The 21,474-nt window shown below is 39.1% G+C and overlaps 1 protein-coding gene across 2 annotated transcripts in view; it reads right to left on the bottom strand.

Annotated features, from left to right (window-relative positions):
- The window catches only part of NCKAP5 (NCK associated protein 5), a 1,063,199-nt gene that overhangs the window by 1,024,172 nt on the left and 17,553 nt on the right, over positions 1 to 21,474 (bottom strand). The window contains exon 1 of one of the 2 annotated variants that reach the window (XM_033860243.2): positions 10,209 to 10,426. The exons of the other annotated variant lie outside the window; for it this stretch is intronic. The gene's annotated coding sequence lies outside the window, so the exon portion shown is untranslated. Of the gene's footprint in view, positions 1 to 10,208; positions 10,427 to 21,474 lie in introns of those variants that run through there. 2 annotated transcript variants of the gene reach the window in all.

Genomic DNA, 21,474 nt, shown 5'->3' with positions numbered 1-21,474 from the left:
ATAGGTAAGGAGTGGATTTACTTAGAGAGAAACACACTCCACAGACAGAGTGTGGGCCATCTCAGAAGGCAAGAGTGGCACCAGGGTATGGGGTTGTCAGTTTTTAAAGGGGTGGGTAATTTCATAGGCTAATGAGTGGGAGGAGTATTCCAGCTAGTTGGGGGAAGGGGTGGGGATTTCCAGGGATTGGGTCACCGCCCACTTTTTGACCTTTATGTTCAGCCTTGGAACTGTCATCGTACACGGGTGTGTCATTTAGCTTGCTGATGTGTTATAATGAGCATATACTGAGGCTCCAGGTCTAGTGGAAGCCGACTAGTCTGCCATCTTGGACCTATTTGGTTCTAATTAGCTTATGTCATGTCCTCAGGCGATGTCATTCTTTTAAAGGTCGTGCCCTGCCCCCTTCCCTCCTGTTTCACAACCATCATCAGCGAGAATACAGTCGATAGCCAAAATCAAGGAAGGTATTTTGGATTGTTCGGCCTTTCCCAGAAACTAAAGAAATCATCCCCATAGGCCCCTGGATGTAACAGGATTTTCTTTTTGAACACATTGCATATAAAGCCAGATTCCTCGAACCTGTTTTTGGAGGTTAGAACTGCAAAGGACTTGATGGATGATTTGAGAGACCTGCTTTCCTCCACACTCCTCCTGCACAGGGCTGCCACGTGGCAGCCACGTATACAGGCTGAGGACCACCAGCTTGCGTCTGGGAAGACAGGCAGCTAAGGCTAGCTCAGAGCACTTTGGCTTTCCCTTCATGGCACTCTGCAGATGGATGTGATTTCCCAGTCCCCAAATCCTAAGAGAAATGAATGAGTTCGTCTTTCATTTTCTGTCCCACAGCCAGTATGTAAACACTAGTGAGCTCAGGAAGGTGACACAAAAAGTGGAAGAAAGGGTGCAGATAGGGAAGGTAACGTTCCTGAAGGCAAACTCCCTGCTGCATAACTTGACCGAGGGGAACCTTATCAACCACACAGCACAGATACCACTGCTCTCCCCTCCTGGGCCAGCGGTGGCCTTCATCAGTCAGTCAGGGGTTGTGTCTCAGCACACCAGGCAGTCTCATGGCCTTCCCCGATACACTACTGCTGGCAGCCAGTGCCCACTGGTTGCAGCCAGCCTGGAAAAGAACAGCCTTCTGCCATTTCCAGCCCAGAGTAAACATTCTCCATCACTGGTGGTGCACCTGAAACAGAGCAGGATCCTGTGGGCCCCTCCCGGGAACAAACACTTTCTGTGTCCCCGGTTCCTTATTTGTAGGAAACAGGTTTCATTCAGCCTCCTTGACCTTCCCTGAGCTCCAAAGGGCAGATTCAAACAAGTTCCAAAGGGCAGATTCCCTTGCTTAACAAGGAAGGGAGGGGATGCAGAAACAAAGGAGGAGAAGTCAAGAAACAACAGTGTAGCTGTGGGGCAGGGCCCTGGTTCCTCCTCAAGGACTATATATAACAATATCTTTGAGTTCTTCCTAGGAACTAAGGTCTCTACCCAGGTGGAGGATGGTAACTTCAGGATGAGCACAAGATTCCTGGAGCACCACCCTGTTACCTCACCACCAACCAATCCGAAGAAAGTCACACCCTGAAGCCTTCACCCTAAATTTTGCCTATAAAACTTCTCCCCAGAAATGATTAGGGAGTTTGGATTTTTGCATGTAAGCCACCCATTCTCCTTGCTTGGCCCTGCAATAAACCTTCCTTTGCTCCAAACTCTGACATTTAGGTTTGTTTGGCTTCACTTTGCATCGGGCATACAAACTTGTGTTAGGTCACACACCTTCAAATTAAGGTGTCTCAAAAGAGTCAAAAGTGCAAACAGGAAGCATATGATGGTAGGAAGCAGCATCACTGCCATCAGGCTTAAGCAAAGAGCAGAATGTAAGAAAGCATATAGATGGAGAGGGACAAGCCTACCTTTCATGAAGCAATAAAATCTAAGAAGTTTGCAGGTAATAAACCTGGTCAATCGACATCCAACCCTGAGAGATGGATAGTATCAACTTCACTTTATACTTGCATATCAAAAAGGTTCAGAAAGTTTATGCCATGATTCAAGGGGCAGAGCTGGGTGGGATTTGAACACAAATCAGTCTGATTAGAAAACTCAAGTTGTTTCAATGACACTCAATAGCAGTCATCTAAAAGATAAATATACCATGATTGACTGGGCTCATGAATAGAGCCATCTTAACCCAAATCATATAATCTCGAGAAGAACATACTGTCTTGGGCTACGGCTGAATGAAAGAGATCGCTGGGCTGTTCAGCACTCAGAAATGCATTCTGAGCAAAGAATAGAGTTTAATCCCTCAAACAGAAGCTCTTATCTGTACACGGTTAGCTGGAGGTTTTTACCAACCACTTCAGTCTTACCTTAATCACCATGCAGCTCCTCTCCAGCTATTATCTGTTAAGCCTCTCTCTTAGTCGTTGAATATTTCAGACATGAAGTAATGGAATGCAGAGTTATAGGCTGAGTACTAGCCTTTTGGTTTCCATTTAAATTTACAGCTAGCTGGTATGAAAAGAGTCCCGGGGTACTAACTAAGGTGGTGATTATACTGTCCATCAATTAGTTTGCATTTCGGCACAGTGTTCATGGCCCCTCTCCCTCATAACAAAGGGCTGTTTAACTCAACACATATACACACGCATGCTTTCCCTCAAGCATTTTTACTGAGTTACAGAGTGTGTGTCCCCCAGATGTGCCTGACACAATACATTAGTTGTATCGGAAGAATGATCAGAGACATATTTGTTAGTCAACTCCCACAGCTGAGACCAGTTTTTCACTACAATACTATTTTTTCACCACCCGGCTTTAGAATTAATTATCCTGTTGCCATGTTACATTCCTCTCCACACTTAAAATTTGCAAGGGAGGAAACCTTTGAGAGTTTTCCAGGGAAAATCACTTGTAGGGAATCTTCATTTCTGAATGTGGAAAGGCTTTGTGTCCTTTTTAGATGATTAGGATGATAAGCATCAGGAAGCTGGAAGTGGTAGAGACACAGGGTTGTCAGATAAAATACAAGATGCCCAGTTAAATTTGAATTTCAGAGAAACAATGACTTTTCTTTTTTTACTGTATGTCCCATGTGACATTGAGACATATACCAAAATGAGTATGCATTGTTTCTCTGAAATTCAAATTTTGCTGGATGTCTTTAATTTGCAAAATCTGCCAACCCTAGACAGACAGAGAAAAAGGAAGGAGGATGAGATTCATAGGTGTTGCAGACACTAGAAGGTGACATAATGGTGCAATGTATTAGAACAATATACCAAATAGGCATAAGCTGCCTACCTCTGCTTTAATGTATGCATTGTGAGCATTTTAAAGTAAAGAAAGGAAAAAAGGAATTTGGGGAAATGAATGAACATACTTCAAAGGCCGTGGAGGTTTCTGGACATTTTCTGGGAGGACCATTCCATCAAACTCTAGGAATCCCTAGTCTTGTAACCACCGGTCTGCAAGAAAATCCAACATAGAAGTCAAACTCCCCTGATAATATAGGAGATGAAGGGAAATACTCTTCCAAAATGAAAATGAAGATCCATACTGCTATGCAGCTCTAGCAGTTTTTCTAAGCTGATCTTCATTTTTTGAATAATACCTGGTGTGATACTATAAGTCTATCTAATATGCCCTCATAACCACTAAAGAAAAGCACCTTTATTAAATAATCAACGAATTTGTTGAAGGCTACCAAATATACAGTATTGTGCTCAGAATTAAGGTAATAAGATGAAAAACAATAATTTGTACCCCCAAAATACGAGAGACAAAAATAACTATGATAGCACAAAATATACGTGTTGTAGCAAAAGCATGAATAAAGTGCAAGTGAGCAGCCTGCTGAAGGTAGGAACGGGTCACACCTCCACCAAGGTGAAATCTGACCGTAACCTTGGAGGAAGGGTCTGATGTCAATATGCAGGCAGCAAACAGTAGACACTCCAGGGTTATGAACAAAGACAGAAGGAGTGAAATGGCAACATGGCCCAAGAAGCACAGAGCAGTGTAGTGAGTAGAGAGTTTGGTAGCTGAGAACATTGGAGAAGGAGTAGCAAAGAGTCATACTATGGAGGAATTTTAAGGCTAAGATGATATCTTTCGGCAGTTAGAAGTTATCAAAGATTTTCAAAGGCAAGAATACTCATAAGATCTGTTTTCTAAAAAGATTCCCGTAGAAAACAATGTGAAAGCTAGCCTGCAGACTTTAGAGATCAGGACCCTAGCTTCGGAGTATACTAATTATCCAGGAGCCATGTTTATTCCAAAGGAGAAACAGAAGGAAAGAGACCCATTAGAGAAGACTGACAATGGCTGGTCAGAGAGGCAAAAAAATACGAAGAAACTGGAGTCACAAGAGTCAGTGAACAAGAAAGGGGAGTCAAGGAATGAGAGCTGTCAGGTAGGCAGCTCTCAAGAAGGGGCAGTGGAATTAGCAATAAAGCATCCCAGGCAGAATGTTCAGAGGACAATTTTAGATCAGTGGTAAGGGTTAGGGCTTGGTGAGGAGTGAATGGAAGTGGTTCTGCTTCCAGTAATGTAACTGATGAAAACACAGCAAAGACCCTTTAAAACATGTATCTCACTTGAAAGAAAGGGAAAAATCCTAAGTGCTAAGAAAACCAAATGACCAAGCCAAAAAGGAAACAGAAAACCACACAGGAAAGCAAATGCTGGGTCAGTAAGTATGCTCATGGAATTTTCCCATTCCAGGGACCTAGAACGTGGGGAACGGGGCACAAAGCCTCCACAAGGTGGGGAGCTGGGACTTAGGTGCCCATGAAAACCCAAGAACTTTGTAGATGCTCCATGAAATGATGGATTAGAAAAAAAAAAAAATTCTATTCACCTACAAAGGAAGATGATACAGAAAGATATCAGTTTCAGCTCTTCTCAGGAAAACAAAACCTCTCATTATCCTGGCCATAAGTAACCAGATCAAATCCAGGAGCAATATTTCGTAGGACAAATTAAAACTAATAAAAGTGTTTATTATTTACCTGAAAATCAAATTTAACTGGGGGAAAATCAAAATTTTGTTTCCTAGAGCTGGTATATTGACTTTCCTACTCCTCCCCCCAAGACCAAGAATTTTTAAATACAGGCCTATTCCATGTGAGCCTGGGGCTTAAATTTATACAACACCAGGGTTTGGAAAACCATGAGCCAAAACACTAACTGAATGTTGTCCTAATTGGGTAGCATCCCAGGGTGTGTGGTAGAAGCAAATGCAAAGGAATAAACACTCATCCCAAGCTCTCAGGATTGCCACAGATAAAGAGCAGTCAGATATAAATTCTCAACACAAAATAACCGATAAAAATGTCGAATCACTATATTGTACACCTGGAACTAATATAATACTGTAAGTCAACTATACTTCAAAATGCTGGAGAGGGTGTGGAGAAGAGGGAACCCTCTTGCACTGTTGGTGGGAATGTAACTTGATACAGCCACTATGGAGAACAGTATGGAGGTTCCTTACAAAACTAGAAATAGAACTACCATATGACCCAGCAATCCCACTCCTGGACATATATGCTGAGAAAACCAAATTTTTGGTAATTCAAAAAGAGTCATGTCGGGGCTTCCCTGGTGGCGCAGTGGTTGAGAGTCCGCCTGCCGATGCAGGGGACACGGGTTCGTGCCCCAGTCCGGTAAGATCCCACGTGCCGCGGAGCGGCTAGGCCCGTGAGCCACGGCTGCTGAGCCTGCGCGTCCGGAGCCTGTGCTCCGCAACGGGAGAGGCCACAAGAGTGAGAGGCCCGCGTACCACAAAAAAAAAAAAAAAAAAGAGTCATGTACCACAATGTTCATTGCAGCTCTATTTACAATAGCCAAGACATGGAAGCAACCTAAGTGTCCATCGACAGATGAATGGATAAAGAAGATGTGGAACATATATACAATGGAACATTACTCAGCCATAAAAAGAAACGAAATTATTTGTAGTGAGGTGGATGGACCTAGAGTCTGTCATACAGAGTGAAGTAAGTCAGAAAGAAAAACAAATACCATATGCTAACACATATATATGGAATCTAAAAAAAAAAAAAGGGTTCTGAAGAACCTAGGGGCAGGACAGGAACAAAGACACAGATGTAGAGAATGGACTTGAGGACATGGGGAAGGGGAAGGGGAAGCTGGGACAAAGTGAGAGAGTGGCATGGACATATATACACTACCAAATGTAAAATCGATAGCTAGTGGGAAGCAGCCCATAGCGCAGGGAGATCAGCTCGGTGCTCTGTGACCACCTAGAGAGGTGGGATAGGGAGGGTGGGAGGGAGATGCAAGAGGGAGGAGATATGGGGATATATGTATACGTATAGCTGATTCACTTTGTTATAAAGCAGAAACTAACACACCATTGTAAAGCAAATATACTCCAATAAAGATGTTAAAAAAAAAAAGAGCTTAGCTTAAAAAACATATATGAGGATACAGGCCACCAGAGGAAAGAGTTTGTAGAAATAAAACCTTCAAAAGTAGACTTCCCAGAATTTCATATATCAAAATTTGTGAAAGATAACAAAATACAAATAAGAAATCTTAAAAAACCAAATTAGACTTGTAGAAATTAAAATGTAATCACTGAAATATAACTGAAATATACTTATTGAAATGAAAAATTAAATGGTTTAAAATTGGACAGAATATAGAAGAAAGAATTAATGAACAGGAAGATAGATTTTTTTAAGTTTATAGAATGTAGCAAGTAGAACCAATGAGATGAAAAATATGAAAAAGACTTAAGAAGAGAAATGGAAAATGAAATGACATTTAACATACATCTAATTGGAGTTCTAGAAAAAGACAATATTTAAAAATATAAATGACCAAAAAGTGTCCTTGATAAAAACCATGAATCCTCAGATTCAGAAATACAAAAATTTTAAAGGAAAATGTCTGTTTTTTTAATCTACACCTAGACATACCATAGCAATACTACAGGCCACCAAAGACAAACATGACCTTAAAAGCAGCCAGAGAGAAAGCACCTTCCAAAAAACATATTAGAAGGACACCTACAAAGAAATTAGAATTAGAATAACAGAATATCTCTTAGAAGCCATGAGAAAGTAACTTCAACTTACAATTTCATACCTAGCTAAATCCTCACTAAAGAATGAGATCAAATATATTTTCTGACAAAAATTTTAGTTTACTATGAATAGACTTTCACTAAAAGAATAACTAGACAAAGTCTGAAACGAATGGTCAGCAAAGAGATTGTTAAATGCATAGGTGAATCTAATCAAACTGGTGATAAGAAATACAATATGATAGTGTCGAATTAGGGAAGTACAAAAACAAGATAGAACTAAAACACTGTACAATAATAAAGAATTAGTAAGGGTTTTTTCATATCAGAAGAGATAGTTATTAAATTAAGTTAAGCATGCATATAGAATTTGAGTAGTTAGTAAAAGAATAAAAATAGTCTTTTAAAAAATAGAGTAAAAATGAATTAAAGCCAAACTCACAGTAGTTAAGAATAAAGAAAGCTCTTTGAAACTAGGCTTAATAATTATAGATGCTGTTACATCCAAATATTTAAGTTCTGTTAATCACAAGACCATTAAAAGTTTTGCTTTGTTTTTCTAAGTAAAACAACACCAACAAAAAACCAACTACAGAATGGGAGAAGTATTTGCAACATACAGATCTATGCAAAGTAAATGTCCATAATGTAAGACACTTACAAGTCAGAGAGAAAAAGACCATTCACAGAAAAAAAATATGGGAAAAAGACAGAAAAAGCAATTCATAAAAGAGGAGATGTAAGTGACCAACAGATATAAGATAACCTGCTCAATCTTAATCATAATCAAAACACCTCTCTGAGGTTTCATCTCATACCATCTATCAAATCAGCAAAAATTAATAAATTTGGACAATATCAATTGTTGGCGAGGATGTGAAGCAATATATTACTCTTATGTATGACTGGTGGTAGTATAAATTGGTTCAATGATTTGAAGAACAAATGGAAACCTCCGGTGAATCTGACAAGGCATAATCCCCACAATTCAGCAATTCTACTCCTAGGTGTATACCCTTCGCAACTCTTGCACATGTACACAAGGAGACATGATCATGGCAACATTATTTGAAACAAGAAAAAATTGATTTGTAGTGACAAATGTCAATCCATAAGACGCTCCCTCTAAACCGCCTGGTAAGAAATTAACTGCATTAGAGGCTTCTCCCCAGGAGGAGGGGCTGCACCTCCCACGGTCCCGCAAACCTCCACGGATGAGGCAGCTTATGTTCCCAACAACTGCAAACAGCTCACGCTTTACCCTTAGACTGTTTGATGCCAAAGCAGTCTGTTCCCAAGTCCTCCAAGGCTCTTCTCCTGTTCAGCTCTCAGAAAGGGAGAGCAACAAGGTGGGAAACATCCCACTGGTGGAATCTGTCCACAGGAGACCTGTCCCACAGTGCTTCCACATGCACTGGAGCTCAAGCACGCCTCTAGAAAGGATGCTGGACTCCGACCACTTTCCTGCCAACGAGTCCCTTTTGGCACCAAGTGATACTGACAAATCTGTCTTGACCCCTTGACACAAAATTTGCAAGTAAAGTAGATGTCCGTCAACAGGAGAGTGTGGAAACAAATTGGGGAATGTCATACAGTAGAACAACACCATCATGGATGAACCTCACCAACCCAATAATGAATGAAAATACCAAGATGCCAAGTGATAGAATGACACATACAGTATAATACCATCATGTAAAGTTTAAAAATATGGAAAACAATATGGTGTAATGATTAGGCATGCATGCATAGCTAATGATAATTAGCTAATTTGATAATTAGCTAATCATCTAATTTGATAATATCTAATTTGATAATTAGCTAATTTGATAATGATAATTATCAAATCCAAATTTAAGATAGTTATATTTGAAGGAAGTGAGATGCAAGTGGACAGGAGCATCAATTTTGTTGGTAATGTTTTATTTGATAAGCTGAGTGGTGAAACACAGGTCTTTACTGTGCCCTTCTTTACACGTTCCCTTCTGAAATATTTCACAATAAATGTTTTAAATGAATGGGTATGAGGTAAGGAAGCAGAGTCAGCACATATCGCTCTTGTAAAGGAGGAAATTCACAAAGATTGACGAAGGTTTCTCCTAGGTCAGAGATGTGGAGACCCTTGGAAATCACCCACATGGGAGTCAAAAGGAAGGGAAACATTCTCCAGAATTGTTCTGGACTCATTCTACAGCACTGTGATGATTATAAATAAAATCAGATCTTCACCAGCCTAGGAAGTATATAATTAATATATACATTTTAATTAATGAAGCAATCTTCTGCAATAAATAATCCATTTTGCCTATCTTTTAATGTACTAAACAACCTCTACATACAATATCACTTCACTGGCAAAAAAAAAAACACTGTCTAGATTACCTATGCAAATGTCAAAACTTAGTATGGAATTGCACTGATATTCATTACATATACTTCTGGTCTTGTATGGTAGCTCTGTCTCGTAAGTATTTTCTCAGTGAATGGATGAATAAATGGGATGAGTGAAAATCACTTAAAGAATTAGTGTGTGCTGAAATGGCTCAAACTCATGTTGATTGCAGCCAAAGCACAAATTTCAACAAATATGAAGACCTACCACTCATCAAGCCCTGTGCTAGACAGTAGGGATGTGAAGACAGTTAAACTGCTTCCTAAGAATCCATACCATAATTGCATGATTACACTTACTACCTTTTATGGAAACGACTCCCCCATTCTCCTGCGCCCTTTGTCAAAACAAGGATTTTGCTCCATTTCTCTCTTTATCTCTACTCAGCAAGTAGGCACAGATATAGGTAGATAAATGTGACAGTTAAACTGTAGAGTCAAATACAAGTTCTTTGGGGGCCCTCTGCTATTTGAGGATCTTTTGCAATTATGTGCATATCTGTTCATATGGACACCAGAGATTTCTTTACAGCTGTAAGAACAGCAAATGTTAGCAGCTAGATATGTCTCTGCTTTCCCATAGTAAAGTGTTCTAATTGTTTTCTTTCCTTCTACCTGTCTTATTGAAGTTCTTTTCCCCCCTTCAGACAATACGATTACTTTACGAGAAAAAAATACGTGTCTGTTGTATAAAAATATTTTATAAATACTGTGTTTAAAAAGAAATTCTAATTTTATTTTATTTTACCTTTCTCCACCATCTTCCTCCACAGCTGCATCTGGTTCTGTGCTTTCTGGCCACCAAGAATGAGGGTCCTAAAATTTGGTCTAGAATCCCAGTCCATTGCAGGATGCCAGCCAAGAGCTGGGAAGACTCTGGAATAGTGTTTCTAGAGCAGGCCAGAGTCAGACACCGACTGCCCTGTCAACAGCCATCCCCTGCTCCTGCCTGGCTGTGCCTGGTGCCAACAGACTGGGAGGCGAGGAAGACAAGCACGTGGGCACAGCTTCCTGCCAGGGCAGGAGCCAGCCCGGAGGCCATGGCCTGAGAGCCTGCTCTAAGAGGCTGTGGTTTGTCCAGTTTAACCAGTTCAACCAGCGGGAACACCACACCTCAGCACGTAGGGACCAGAGGGGGGTGGCAGGACTTCAACAAGTCAGACGTCTGCTTAGCAAAGCCACCTTGAATTCAAACTCTTCCAGGGCAGAATCACCATCCATCACCTCTATCATGTAAATAAAAAACCTATTACAGCAAGATGCCTTTCTCCATTCAGTGATCAACACATCTATCCTGGTTCAACCCTCATTCGCAGATCAGCCCAAGTCATATTTCACCATTTTATCCAGATGAATATATAGAAAGCCTTGTCTTAGAATTAGGCAGTCTCTGCCTGCTTTTTTTTTTTTTTCTGCCTGCTTTTTTCTGCAGCAACAACTCAGAGAATGCATGAATCAGTCAGTAGGAGGGGAGGGGAAGGAAAACGTGGTTGATACACCCTAAAAAGGGGGGCTGGGGAATTGAAATATTTATAACTAGAGTATAGTCTTCATGGAGTGGGGCTAAAATATTTCACAAGCAGGCGAAACTGTAAAAATTCAAAATCAAGATACTCATACGTTTCACATTGCCTCTGTAATACTGACAGGAAAGACAAGTTTCAGAGCACTCTTTATAATGTGGAGATAAGGTAGTGAGAAGTCTAACTGCTGAGGAACTGGATTCCTGGCTTCCAACAGTGCTTGGTCCATTCATTTATGGCAGTAAATAAATGTTATGAAAGTTCATGTAGAAACCATTATCTAAATGGCTAAATATGAAAGGCTTGCATTATGGCCAGGCATGCATTTCTGGCAGGGAAGTACAAGTTTGCTCACAATGTCTTTTTTTAGATTACTTTGAGGAAGAATGTCATCACTGGAATACTGCAAACCATAACAAGTTTCGTCTTTTTTTTTATTATGGAATGAGAAATGACATCAGTTTACATGTCATCTGAGAAGAAAGGAATTTATTTTATTGAAAGGCATCCAAATCTCCCTTTCTTTGAGAGGCTTTGTTACTGAAACAAACTTTACCATTGTCAACTGTTTGACCATTTATGGGATTGGTAGCTAAATAAAAGTTTGTTTCATCAAGTCTGTACATTTGTACATATTTTATTGACCTAGTCATTTTACCAGTATTATACACCCATGACAGTCTTAAGGCAATACTAACATTTAAAGCCCCATTATTCTAAACTCAGTAGTAAAATGCCATGAAGAATGTGAGATCCTTTTATTTATCTGTGTGTGTGGATACTGTATATATATGAAATTATCTCAACCCACCCCACAATTCCTTCATGACCTGCAAACTATAGCTTCTAATGTTTTAATTGTCCTCAATTATATCCCCACTGCTACTGCCTGTGTTCTGTCCCTTGGCATCTTTCACCTGAATTCATCCAATGATCTCCCAACAAATCTCCCCAACTTTAATCTTCCTGTCTACAGTCCACTCTCCAACCAACTCCACTATTCTACTCAAGTCATTTTTGAGGCTCCCGCAGCCTTGAAGATAAAGTCCAAAAGCCTTCATGTAGTACCCAAAGTTCTCATGACCTGGGTCAGTTTTTATCCTTCCAACCTCTTCACCCAGTTCCCCCACTCACATTCCATAGGCCAACCACAGGGAAATAGTTGCAGTTCTGGAAAGCACCATACACTCTCTTACCTATAAGCCTTCACATCTTCAGCTTCCTCTGCCTAGAAAACACTTCTTCCCAACTTCCGTACCCCTCCCTGAAACTTTTACCTGTTAAACTCCTACTTGTCCCTTAGGACTTAACCCTGGCATTACTTCCACATGGAAGCCTTCTCTGACACACCTCTGCCCCTACACCTTGGTCAAATGCCCTCTGTATGCTCTCTGGGTCCTATGTGCTTAACACATGTTTGTAGGATGAATCATTTACCCTCACAAACATCTCCAGTTGCATGAAACCTCTGATGTGACAATGACCATTGCTTGCCATCTCATGAATATGCCCTGTACATGCCCACCTCCACACTTTTGCTCACACTGTTCACCCACCTTGGGATGGTTTCCTCCTTCTTCAGAGATTTCTCTGACCATTTCAACTCTAGGCAGTATTTCTGACCTCTGAATTCATGGCACATTTTGTGTATGTTTCTCATTTGATATTTATTTATACACAGTGTCAGTGACATCATTTCTATTTTAATTTTTGAGTTATTTACCTTTTTTATAGATATACATCTAGTCCCCTGCTAATTATACTTCAAGCAACTTAAAAACAGCAACAGATATCACTTTGCATTCCTCTTCTTTCTCCTCCGAATTCACATAGTTCAGCACAGATAATCAATACACATCTTTTAACATTTGTTATATGATGAGGAGAAGACTAACAAATGAAGAGAAGTCTACACAATGTAACAAATATGTTTCATTTTCAAGCAAATAAATTATTTCAAATGAGATCATAAACAAAATGAGAAATTCATGACCATGAACATAATTTACTGTAGGCTGGCACGTGAATGTAAAGCCTTGGGAAGCAGCAGCTGCAGTGGAAACTCCAATTATCGTGCCAAGAGTGTGAATGCACTCAGCTGTAGGACAAGCCATATGTCAATCAAAAGTGGAATAAAAACAAGATGTATACTCTCCATACCAATTTGTATGTATATTTAATCAAAGAACTCAGAGTCATATGGCAACAGCAAAAGAAAAACAAAGGAAACATTAAGAAAATACAAAGCACTAAATGTCAGAAGCAAATCAAACATATCATTAACACAATAACTGTAAGTGGGTTAAACTCCCCTAAAAACCATCTCACATTGGATCATAAACAAAATCCAATTATATGCCTCCTAGAAGAGATACACATTAAACAAAGTGACTCCAAGGGGCCTGCTCATCCCACAAACATTTTTTGTAGGGTATCTCCTATATACCAATATCACACTAGGTGACATAAAGGTTACACGTTAAAAGATAGACAGACATACGTGGCAAATGCAGACGAAAAGGAACCAAGAGTCACAATATTAACATTAAAGAAGAAGTGCTACACCAGTCAGAATGGCCATCATCAAAAAATCTAGAAACAATAAATGCTGGAGAGGGTGTGGAGAAAAGGGAACACTCTTGCACTGCTGGTGGGAATGTGAATTGGTTCAGCCACTATGGAGAACAGTAGGGAGGTTCCTTAAAAAACTACAAATAGAACTACCATATGACCCAGCAATCCCACTACTGGGCATATACCCTGAGAAAACCAAAATTCAAAAAGAGTCATGTACCAAAATGTTCATTGCAGCTCTATTTACAATAGCCCAGAGACGGAAACAACCTAAGTGCCCATCATCGGATGAATGGATAAAGAAGATGTGGCACATATATACAATGCAATATTACTCAGCCATAAAAAGAAATGAAATTGAGCTATTTATAATGAGGTGGATAGACCTAGAGTCTGTCATACAGAGTGAAGTAAGTCAGAAAGAAAAAGACAAATACCGTATGCTAACACATATATATGGAATTTAAGGGAAAAAAATGTCATGAAGAACCTAGGGGTAAGACAGGAATAAAGACACAGACCTACTGGAGAACGGACTTGAGGATATGGGGAGGGGGAAGGGTGAGCTGTGACAGGACGAGAGAGAGGCATGGACATATATACACTAACAAACGTAAGGTAGATAGCTAGTGGGAAGCAGCCGCATGGCACAGGGATATCGGCTCAGTGCTTTGTGACCGCCTGGAGGGGTGGGATAGGGAGGGTGGGAGGGAGGGAGACGCAAGAGGGAAGAGATATGGGAACATATGTATATGTATAACTGATTCACTTTGTTATAAAGCAGAAACTAACACACCATTGTAAAGCAATTATACCCCAATAAAGATGTTTAAAAAAAAAAAAAGAAGCAGTGCTAAAGGCAAAGTATTATGTAAAACAAAAAATTGTTTTTTATTTGTGTGTCTGTTAATGTAGAATACAATCCACTGGAATCCTCACTGGAAGTGATAAATATAGCTATCTATCTAGTATACTTGTTACAAGTATTAAATAAGAAAATTCATCTACAACATCTAACTCAATATCTGCCACATTTTACATGCTCAGAAACTATTGGTTGTTTTTAGTATCCGTATTAGTAATAGTAGTATTAACAAGATATAATAGTCATTGATATTAATGCTACAGATAACATAGAATTAAAGTATACAAAGGAAAACATTGCAAATACAGGAGAAATTTACAAAATCAAAATAAGAATGAGTAAGCTTTACCACAGTTTTTTTTGTTGTTCTTGAAGCAACAAGTGACCAAAAAAAGGTAACAAGATCTAAATAATAATGACTGATTATGTCTGCTGTTTTCTGTGTGTATGTATATACATACACATTTCTATATATTCTGCGAACTCTATGATCTGCAAAATGATATACTTCCTTTTCCATAGCTATGGAATATTTACCAAATTTGATCATCTATAAAATAAAAATAAAAATTACCATTGCTAAAGCAAAAGATAGGCATTATTCTCTGACATCTACAAGAAAAAACCTGGAAATAATTTAAGAAATAGTAGCAAACAAAACAAAACAATATTTGTTCACCTAAATAGCTCTCAGATCAAAGAGAATATCAAAACTAAACTTATAGAATAATTTAAAATAATAGTAGTAGAAACACTACCTAGAAAAACTTGTGAGATGCAGGCAAAACTGTACTCAGAGGTAAACCAACATCTTTGAATGATTTAAAAAAAAAAGAATAAATAATAAATGAGCAAATATTTATATTCAAAAGACAGAAATATAAACTTAGAAAAAGCATAGAAAGACTAATAAGGATTGAAGTAGAAATGATTTTAAAGACAGAAAATATAAACAATTTAAAAATAAATTCAATGTCTTATCTCCACAAAGACAAAAATATACCCATGATAATACTATGATGAAAAAAGAAAATTCACAAAGATTCACAAATAGAAATTATAAAGTGGGTATGAGAATTTATAGAGATAGATATAGATCTTTATATGTATATACACAAACATATATAGAAATATAAATGCACATAGAAATATATATATAAATACAAACATATAAATGAATATATAAATATACATATATATATGGAGAGAGAGAGAAAGCGAAGAATCTCTCATAAAGCATACATTATACTTGGCCTAATAATTTTGAAGAGCTCCACAGTCTAAAGACAAGTTTCTCTTGAAAAAAATTATTAAAATTATCTGAATAAAAATAGGAAAACTGAACAAGTTAAAGAAGAACTTGAGGAAAACTGTCCCCCAGTTCTTTTTTTAAAAGTTGTTACATTGATACACAAAACTAATTTCAAGGGAAAGATAATTTCCATTCAATGATAATAATATCATCATCATCATCTTCATCATCATCATCATCATCTTTACCATCATTAGCTCAACAGAAGCCACATTTATTTAATGCTTACAATGAGCCAGGAACTGTGATAAGGGCTTTGCATATATAATCTTATTTAATCGCACAAAACCTTTTAAGGTAGATGCTTGTGTTACATTTTATAGGTGATGAAAATGATGTTTAGACAAGTTGAATAACTAGCCCAAGGTTATAAAACTGGCAAGTGAATAACCCAGAATTCAAACTGAGGTCTGTGTATATCCCCAAAGCCCAGTTTCTAAAACACAGAAAAAGATGAACACCTTCCAAATTAATTTTGTGAAACATGCATAAACCTGATAGCGATATTGATGAAGCTAGTAATTAATAAAAAAGGAAAACTACAAGGCAAGCTCACTTACGAAGCCTCCAATAAAAGAGAAACAAATCAAGACCAGCAGTTTAAAACGGAAGAAAGGATCATAAACAAGAATGGTTTGCTATGATTTAATCTATTACAATGCTAGATCAAGTAGTTAAGTTTATACACATTTATATAAAGCTAAAAAATGTTTGTGAAATTCATCATTTATTCCTGACTTTTGCTCATTTAAAGTGAATCAGAAATAGAAGAGTACTTCCATAATATGGTAAAGAAGTTCTACCTAAAACTAATTGCCAAATACAGTAAATAATAAAACATAGGCATCCTTCCTCTTTGTATCAGAGGCAATACAAGAAGACATCAACAAAACATTTCTAGTTGATACAATGAGAATAGAAAAAGAAAACAAGGAGATATATAAATATTGGGGGAAAATTAACATTTTCAGACTTTTCTTTCTTTGCTTTGGAAAGTGAAGGAAAATAAGTCGATCAAGTTTGTTAAGTCCATACTTCAGGTCATGAATGGTGTAAGTGCTTTAAACATATTAAACACGACCTTCCACGTGTTAATTTTTTTGTTTTTCGCACATGCTGGTTCAGAAAATAGCTTATGATTGAAACCTACTACGAGTTCAGTAACACTTAAAAGTGTTTGTCATTCATTAATTCATGATTTTGTATGTATGTATACACACATGTATATTACATACCTCTATATGCTTTTGAAAAATAGTAGTACACGTATGGCTGCTTGGGGTTCATATGAATTTACACACCCTTCGCAATAACTCTGCATCTCCCCCCCACTCACAGAGCTCATGGCCCACAGGCGGGAACAATTGCTGGAGAAATCCTCAGAAATCAACAAAACAAAAAACCTGAGTGGGATGATCTCTTGATCTGACATGATCTGCAAGACTACTCAGGAATGGCTTAGTGTCTCACCATTTTATGAAAGCCGTGAAAGACACCTGATAAGCGCATAAAGTTTAGTTCCTATACTTACATACTGAAGTAGAGGGACTGTGACGCACCCACGTGATTCCTAATGAGGAAAGAGACAAGAGGGAAAACCAAGTTCTCAAATTTTAGTAGAGAAAGATCTATATTGCATATTAAATATAACCAAAATTATTGCGGCGAGAGAAGAGGATGCAGTGTTGAGTGAGACAAGTTATTCACTGTCTAAGGAAGGAGCACGCATAGTTCATAAGCATACATCTCTACTACCTCCCAATGGAGTCATGTATGTACACGCAGAAAGACTTAAAATTCAAATCGTGAACGATGACAATTAAATGGAAAGCAGCAACGTAATGATGGAGAATTCATCCATTAAAGCTTTTCCATTCAAAATGGATTTCAGCCAGAAATCAGTTCTTTATTCCTCCCTGTAGTATGCATTCTTGGTAGCTCCCTTCAGAACACTGCCAACACCATTACACATTTGCTTTATATAGCTTTCAAGTTGCTCTGCAGTTTCCCTCTGGCCAAAGAACTTTATAAAACCTACTGAGGGAATAAGAAGCACAGACAGGTCGTCTCCCAGGCTTGGAATCCGTTGCCTGAGCCATTTCTATCTAAATTTCTGTCGCTTCCAGTACAGTTGGAATGGCTAGTGATCTCAGCTAATTATTAGTTTATCATTGAGCTTAGTTGACTGTATGAGGATAAACTGATGACGTGCATTCAGTTCTCTTTGCAGCATTTGTCACCGCTCATACTGAGATTTTTTTCATCCTGGCAGATGTAGGAACAAGTCCAACCCTGGCTCTTATTAGTGGGAAATTTTTTTTTACCTTGCCCTTCTGGACTTCTGTCTCCTGATCAGTAATAGGGGGAACATCATCACATGGAATTATCATAGTAATGAGATTAAAGTACCCGGTTGGCCTTAGGGTTTGCCCAGGGAAGTTTCCTCACTTGCCCACTCTTGTTCTAAGGTGTCCTATGTTCCCAATTGTAGGGATTAGTCCATGGACTGTCTTCTGGCTGCCACCTGTGTCCAACTCTGGTTTGAAGGCTGTTAAATGAATTTTAATATTAGAGCCTGCCTTGGGAAAACATTTTATCAGCTCCTTCAAGACTCAAAACTCATGGAATCTTTCCGTCTCTATTCTTTCCTTTACTCTGCCAACAATTGGAGCGGGTGCCTTCGATTCAAAGCATATTAAAGAATGTATTGCTAAGCTGCTCTATAATTGTTCTCAGATGCATGCCTCATTTCAAATAAATGGTACAGTTCTTAAAAAAAAAAGAATGCTTTCTACTCCTTTGCTCCTGTACAATAAAGCCTAATTTAGTTCTTTATACATAGTGGGCACTCATTAGATACTTGTTCACCCACTATTACTTTTATGGGACAAATCAGAGAATTTTTCATAAACAAACATGAGTCTATCTCATTTATCAAACACATTTTTAGAAGTGTTTGACTTTAAAAAGTCCTTTAAGGATAATGCTGTGGTAAATTACCTTTAATACATCAATAAATTCAGATGGTTAAATAGTGGGCAGAAATTTCTACACATCGTCTTGCTCTTAAAGCTACAAACAATTTTAGACTTGATGCAAATAAACTCGGCAACATCTAGGACCAGATCCTAGAGGTCAGTTAGCTGTCGTCCAAATGTCCAGGGGCAGGTATTGTGTTTGGTCAAGCAAATAACACACCTCTGCAAAAATCAGCCTTTGTGTTGCCTTTATCTACTGAGAAAAGCGGAAGTCATAAGATCACAGACTTGAGAACTAAAAGAAAATTAACAAGATCAGGCGGTCCGGCCCTCTACTTTAGAGAAGCACCTATTATTATTACCATTTTACTGGCCAAATGACTAAGACCCAAAGTGTTCTGATCATTTTTCCAAGGTAACTATTGATGGAGGGGAGATTGTCATGGTTCTGTTGGTGACTAGAAGTAAAGTTCTCTGGTCTTTGGGTCTAGCACTCTTTTTGCTATGTCATATGCAAGTTTAAAAATTCCTCACATCTCTAGACTCAGGATGACCAAGATGACTGAGATTAAGAGTAGCGCCCAGGGCTTCCCTGGTGCCGCAGTGGTGTGGAGTCCGCCTGCCGATGCAGGGGACGCGGGTTCGTGCCCCGGTCCGGGAAGATCCCACATGCCGCAGAGCGGCTGGGCCTGTAAGCCATGGCCGCTGAGGCTGTGCGTCTGGAGCCTGTGCTCCGCAATGGGAGAGGCCACAACAGTGAGAGGTCTGCGTACCGCAAAAAAAAAAAAAAAAAAAAGAGTAGCACCCATCCCAACCTCTTCCCAGTCCTACATCAGAAGCAATGATCCTGCCCGTGCCACCAAAGGCTCCATGTCCATCACTTTGGCTCTCCCTAAACATCTCCCTTTCTGCAGATTCTAGGTCAGTGTGGCTCACGTCTTGTCTTTCCCAATGTTTCACTGATTGTACATTTTTGAGACAATGATTAGTTCATATCCAAAATCATTCCAGTGCCTAGCACCATATCAGCCACATAGTAGGTTTTGAGTAGTTTCTGAAAGAGTAATGAGTGCCTCGGAGGTGCTGAGTTGCCATGAGTAGTTTGATCAATGAGATTGGTAAAGGGAACACCTGCCATATTTTCCAGCTCCTTTACCATCAGAGTTTCCAATTAGGCTCTTTTCGATACCTTGCCATAACCTTCAACTGGGGTCTTGGGGCAGACTCATGCGTCACATAGCAGAAGCATGAGGCTCGGCGACTCAACTGAGTTACCACTCAACTCAACCAAAAGCTGCCTTCAGCTGAGAGCTTTAATTGTAGGCAAACATCGACCACCATTCACTCAATCATTTAGCTCTTTCTTTGGGCTCAACTCTGACATTTATAAATGAGGAAATAAAAGGAAATTATTTACTCCTACAGCTATAGGGAGATCATGGCAACCTTGTGAAGAAATATTCTCCCAAATGCAGTGACGTCCTTGACATCTTACAGGTGATTCTACTCTACTGTAAAATTATTGACTTTTTCTGTTCTGCCAGTTTCCACACAAACGCCTAGTTTTAACGTCCTGGTGTTTTCAATCAAGGTAAGCATGAGGAACACATTTTTTTCTAGATTATATTTATATTTAAATAATATAAGCCATTATGCCCATATTGAGAATTCATTCTGGTTTAGTTTCTCTTTTCTAATACGGTCTTACATTACAATGAAAACACTTGCCGAAGACCTGGGAACAAAGTGGATGTCAGGAGAGAACAGATCCCCATAAAGTTAGGAAAGGTAGAACTTTCCACCCCACTACCGACCCATCAACTTGACCTTGGACTCACACCGAAATCCAGCACAGGTCTGAGATGGATTCAGGAGCTGGTCTTAGTGGGGTGTCTCACCAATCCAGAGTCTCAGGATATGGCCTTCCCTACCTTGCCCTCCCTTCCCCAAAACCCCAGGAACTTGATCCCAAAAGGCCTCAGAAAGGGCTTTAAGTGTCATTCTTAAAAGTAGTGGGTAACACCAACAGTGGTGTTAACAGGGAGAATTGCAGCTACCCAAATCAGGAGCAGCTGCTGAAACTCAGTAGTGATAGATGTTGGCAGCAGGAATTCAGAGATTCCACCCTTGAGACAACATGGTTCTATTGCTCAGTTGACGTACAGGGAGCCAGAAGAGGTGGGAGAGGATCTGCCTGTGCATTCAAGGCTAGAGGGATGGGGCCATAGAGGACAAAGCTTAGTAACCATAAGTATTAATCTCAGCTCTGCGATTATAGCATCCACAGAGGGTCCCTCAGCAGCTGAATTTTCTCCACTCTGGCAGATTTGTTGTTAGGTATTTATCCTTGTAGGTTTTCAAAGGTTTTAATGTATCTCCCTCCCCCTATTCAAATGCCATGTCCACCTCAAAAGTAGGACAAAGGAGCTTATTAAAAGTTAGTCAGTGAAATGCCTGTGGTTTCTATACAGACCTGAGTTCAAATATTGACTCTACCACCCATTAGCTATTTGACCTTGGACAAGTAATTCAACTTCACTTGAGCCTCAACTGCCCATCTGCAAAATAACCATCTTTTCAGGAAGGAAGTGAGGTAAGATACACAAAGCCCTTGACACATGGTAAATACTAATACAGTAGCTATTGTCATGGTTTGTTGTTAGAATAGGGTCTGGCACACAGTAGGTGCTCAATAAGTAAGTATTAAAGGGATCGTATCATCAGGATTCCTATAGCAGATGAAAATTGAGATGGGGACAGTT

Source organism: Tursiops truncatus, chromosome 7 (genome assembly GCF_011762595.2).
Source record: "Tursiops truncatus isolate mTurTru1 chromosome 7, mTurTru1.mat.Y, whole genome shotgun sequence".
Taxonomy (NCBI): Eukaryota; Metazoa; Chordata; class Mammalia; order Artiodactyla; family Delphinidae; genus Tursiops; species Tursiops truncatus.
The sequence above is the reverse complement of the archived record's forward strand: the minus strand, read 5'-3'. Positions and strand labels throughout refer to the sequence as shown.